Source organism: Lutra lutra, chromosome 4, assembly GCF_902655055.1.
Source record: "Lutra lutra chromosome 4, mLutLut1.2, whole genome shotgun sequence".
NCBI lineage: Eukaryota > Metazoa > Chordata > Mammalia > Carnivora > Mustelidae > Lutra > Lutra lutra.
Genome location: NC_062281.1, coordinates 191,646,651 through 191,652,103, shown reverse-complemented (window position 1 = coordinate 191,652,103; position 5,453 = coordinate 191,646,651). Strand labels below are relative to the sequence as shown.

General features: G+C 42.8%; 1 pseudogene; it reads left to right on the top strand.

Annotated features, from left to right (window-relative positions):
* The first annotated feature begins 2,052 nt into the window (after positions 1-2,052).
* Positions 2,053-2,199, top strand: LOC125099359 (uncharacterized; annotated as a pseudogene).
* Positions 2,200-5,453: the final 3,254 nt, after the last annotated feature.

The window sequence follows — 5,453 nt, the reverse complement described above, 5'->3', positions numbered from 1 at the left end:
CCACTATGAAATTTGGAAGAATTTCCTTATTCTCTTTTCAGCAAGCTTTAGAAAATGGGGATTACTTTGGTTATTGAATTTGAAAATATCAAGGACTTTTGTTAAGTCATTTTATGTGTCCTACTATAGGTAGAAGTGATTTCATTTTGTATACAGAGGTCACATCAGAGACATAATACCATTATCTAAAAGAAACAGGAGAAAGAGGAATTCTTTAATAAATGACATTGGGACAACCAGATAACTATATAGGGAAAAAATGCAGGAAAAACAATTCCTTAGGGGCACCTGGGTGGTTTAGTTGGTTAAGCGTCCCAACACTTGATTTCAGCTCAGGTCGTGATCTCAGGGTTGTAAGATCCAGCTCCGCACTGGACCCAGGCGTGAAGCCTGCTTGAGATTCTCTTTCTCTGGGGTGCCTGGGTGGCTCGGTTGGCTAAGGGTCTGCCTTCAGCTCAGGTCACAATCCTGAGTCCCAGGATCGAGCCCTGAGGGGACTGCCTGCTCACTGGGGAGCCTGCTTTTCCCTCTCCCTCTGCTGCTCCCCCGGCCTATTCTCTCTCTCTCAAGTAAATAAATAATATCTAAACAAAAGTTCTCTTTCTCCCTCTCCCTGTGCCCCCCCCCACCTGCTTTCTCTCTCTCTCTCTCTCTCTCTCTTTCAAATATATCTTTAAGAAAAAAATTCTTCAACTAGATTTACTTTATTCCTAAACCCTTCACTCCCCCCAAATTACAGATGGACATTTTTTAAATGTAAAAAATGAAACCACTGAGGGGGCCCCTGGCTGGCTCAATTAGTAGAGCATGCAGTCCATGGTTCGTTCCCGGGTTTCGGCACCAAAAAAAAAAAAAAAAAAAAAAAATTAGTAGAGCATGCAACTCTTGATCTCAGGGTCATGAGTTCAAGCCCCGTGTTGGGTGTAGAGATCACTTAAAAAAAAAAAAAAATGGGCAATGGGGTGCCTGGGTGGCTCAGTTGGTTAAGCATCCAGCTCTTGATTTCAGTTCAGGTCATGGTCTTGGTGTGATGTGATAAAGCCCTGCACTGAACTTCACACTCAGCAGGGAGTCTGCTCTCTTCATCTCCCTCTCCTCTTCCCATCTCCCAGCTCTCTCTCTCACTTTTTCTCTCTCTCAAAAAAATCTCTTTAAAAAATTGCGGAGACTTTACCATGGTCTCTTATAGGATCCTGTGAGACCCACTGAACTGCTATTTGTTAGGTTGAGTTTAGGAGTTTATTTTATTACTTTCCTTTGTAACCCACATATAGTTTATGTTTATTCTTTTTTGTATATTAGATATTTTGTGATTATTTTAATGAAACCATGAAAGTAACTAGAGGAATAGCATATTTTTTTCAAATCATGGATTGAAGAAGTCTTTTCTAAGCATGACAGGAAACCCAGAAGCCATAAAGGAAAAACACCAGTAAATTTTATGCATGCATATTTTACATCTCTGTAAGGCACAAAAAGACATCACAATAATCACCTCATAAAGTACTAACTTCCTTTTTTCTTTAAAGATTTTATTTTTAAAAAGATTTTATTTACTGGGGTGCCTGGGTGACTCAGTCAGTTGGGTGTCTGCCTTCGGTTCAGGTCATGATCCCAGGGTGTTGGGATGGAGCCCGGCATCAGGCTCCTTGTTCAGCGGGCAGCCGGCTTCTCTTCTCCCTCTGCCTGCTACTCTGCCTACTTACACTTGCTCGTACTCTCTCTCCTTCCCTTTCTCTCTTAAAAAGATTTATTCGAGACAGAGTGAAAGAGTGAGAGAGAGCCGGAGAGCAGGGCGAGGGGCAGAAGGAGAAGCAGACTCTGCTGAGCGGGGAGCCTGGGACTCCGGGATCATGATCTGAGCCATAGGCAGATAATCAACCAACTGAACCACCCAGGCACCCCTAAAATACTAACTTCCTTAATACAAATAGCTCTTATGGATTTGGAAGAAAAAAAAAATTCAGAAAGATGGAAAGAAATATATGAACAAAAAATTCACAGAGAAATGTGTTCAATAAACATGATTCAGTCATAATAAAGTAAGTAGAGATCGCTTCTCGGCCTTTTGGCTAAGATCAAGTGTAGTATCTGTTCTTATCAGTTTAATAAAGTAAGTAGAAATTAAAATCATCTCTCAGATTAGGGAATTTTTTTTTTAAAGATTTTACTTATTTATTTGACAGACAGAGATCACAAGTAGGCAGAGAGGCAGGCAGAGAGAGAGGAGGAAGCAGGGTCCCCGCTGAACAGAGCCCGATGCGGGGCTCGATCCCAGGACCCCGGGATCATGACCTGAACCGAAAGCAGAGGCTTTAACCCACTGAGCCACCCAGGTGCCCCAGATTAGGGAATATTTTTAATTTCATAATACCCAGTATTGATGAGCATGAGGAAAACAAGTACTGTGATGCACTGTTGGTAAAAATGTAATCAGTCCCTTTTTTAAAACACAATTTGGCAACCACCTATGGAAAGGTTAAACATCCATATCCTTTGACCCAGAAATTCCACCTCTAGAAGCTCATTCTACAAATAATCTTGCATAAATGTACAGAAATATACACAAACACATATATAATTGCAACATTGTTTATAATAGTGAAAAACAGGAAAAATCCAAACATCCATCAACAAAGAACACTTGAATAAATTATCATACAGGGCGCCTGGCTGGCTCAGTGGGTTGAGCCACTGCCTTCGGCTCAGGTCATGGTCTCAGGGTCCTGGGATCGAGTCCCGCGTCGGGCTCTCTGCTCGGCGGGGAGCCTGCTTCCCTCTCTCTCTCTCTCTCTGCCTGCCTCTCCATCTACTTGTGATCTCTCTCTGTCAAATAAATAAATAAAATCTTTTTTAAAAAATTAATTAATTAATTAAAAGAATAAATTATCGTACAAACATACAATGGAATACTTTATAACTTTCAAAAAGGATTAGGTACATCTGAATTGATATAGAATGGTGATCAGGATCCAGAGCTAAGTGAAAAAAGCAAGTCACAAAACAATGATGCAAAGTATGATTTTATTTGTAATTTTTGAAGTAAGCTCTACTTGTAATTTTTGAAGTAAGCTCTACTCCCAAAATGGGCTCGAACTCACAACTCCCAGATCACAAGTCACGTGCTCTACCCACTGAGCCAGTCAGCCACCCCCTCATTGCATTTTTAGAAGAACAAATTTGTCTATGCTTCAAAGATGTCTAAAAACATAGTCCCCAGGAAAATGTTTCAAGCGAGGCCAGGGGGCGTGGAATGACGAGTAAGGAGGGAACAGGAAACAGACTTTTGATTTCATTCTACTCTGTTCTGTTTGATTTTTTTTTCTCTTCTTATCAAGCATGTATAATTTGTATAATTAAAAAAAAAAGAATTCAAGTCCTTTGAGCATATGGCTGGTAACTAGCCTTCATAATTCACCAGAAGTACTCGAGCTTTAGAACAAGTAAATTATTTTCCTCCAAAATGCCTTCAGCAAAACGAGGGTGCCTTACCAAGCCTGCTAACAGACTGGAGCTTGTTTCCGGGCATTTTCTTTGAGATGGCCTTCCACATTTCCGCCGTGTGAGTGCCGGCCAACACAAGCTTCAGCCCTCTCCCCTTGCACTTTTGCAGGGTGAGCAAGAGTAGGGCTGAATACTCCCCGCCGTGGTAGGTCTCTGGGCGCTCAGCACACATTGGGTTTACCCACAGTGGGTTTTCGCTTCGTAACGTGTTGGAAATCGGAATCCCAGTCCTTTCCCTCAGGTCAAGTAAGTGACCCCCAAGAGTCCCCGCACGGAACTGAAATGGTGAAATGGGTGATTATGGCACTAATTACAGAGGCACGAGTCACACATGCAGACGTGTACAAAAGGGAAACCGCTTTGCAAAACTCAGAGCCCCTTTCCTTTGTGTGCACGTGACCGACTGTGGATAACAGTGAAGTTTCTCCGTTCAAATCCAGGCTCCAGTGAATTTTCTTTCAACCAAAGGAGAAGTGAGTCTGTACACCAGCACACCTACAGACAGATCCCAAGGCAACCCTGCTCCACTGAACCACATCAGATCCAGTGGAAGGACGCTCTTCTCTGAGTCACGCTTAGCCAGCCAAGGCCACAGCCTGGTGTCCGGGGGCAATGGGCGCCTTCTGGATAAGATCAAAACCCAACATCTGACTTCTGACCACACGTGATCATTGAAGAGTCTCACAGGGCTTCGCGAAAGAATTAAGAGGAGGAGATGCTGATTTTCATTGTCCTGGCCCAATTCCAAGTTTGATCGTTCGCAGTTCTCCTCCTTTGTCTGCCTGCCATCTCCCTGAGACGTGCTATTGCACAGTTCCCGTTATAAACAGCTGTCCACTGTTAGCCGAGCGAGCCAGAGAGCCAGCGAATTCCACCCTGGGGGAAGCTGCATTTCAAGATAAACATTTCCTCCGCATCTTTGGTAAATTACTTAGATTTACCTTGGAGGAAAGATGTGGTCTTCTGGCGAGTATAAGGGCACAGTAATGGGGAGTTAAAAATTATCCACAAGCCCTATTTTGTCTGACTGGTAAACAAGGCAGCCTGGACTGGCTCACAAAGGGGCCCTCAGAAGGGAGAGTCCACAGGAAATAAATTTCAGATTCTAACATTTTATTTGGGAATCCAGAATTTAATCTGTTTTAAAATATTTTATTTATTTATTTGAGAGAGAGAGCATGAGGGGGGGGAGAGCATAGGGAGAGGGACAAGCAGATTCCAAGCTGAGCATAGAGCCCGATGCGGGGCCCAATCCTCGGATCTGGAGACCATGAACTGAGCCGAAATCAAGTCACATGTCAACCCACTGAGCCACCCAGGCACCCCCCGAAATTTAATCTTAAACATTGACGAAGCAGGTGCTATTTGCCACCAAAATTCATTTCTTCAATCTAAGGCATATTGACAAACAGAACAAACAGGCAAGAAACTCTGTAAACCAGAGGAAATAAAATTCACCCTCTGCCATCCAAGCTTCAGTGTCTATGTTGGACATGTCTGGGGGACTCAGTTTAATGCCTGCCTCCTTTTCATTCAACACTTAAGACATCTTTTTCTTTTTTAAGATTTTATTTATTTATTTGCAAGAGAGAGAGAGCACAGAGGGAGAGTGAGAAGGAGTAGCAGGCTCCCCACTGAGCAAGGAGCCCGATGTGGGGCTGGATGCCAGGACCCTGAGATCGTGACCTGAGCCGAAGGCAGACGCTTAACCCACTGAGCCACCCCCACTTTAGGCATCTTAAATTCAAATATCAACCCCAATGTCTCCTTCTAATACTCCAACTTCCAGAATAATTCCTCTCTTTAATCTCTTTTTTCTCTCTTTAATCTAAAAAGGAGCATTTTAGCTTGAAAGTATCCAAAATATCCTTCAATATGTGAATGGATAAACGAGCTATGTTGCATCCATTCAATGGAATATTATTCAGCCCTAAAAAAAAACAAGCTAT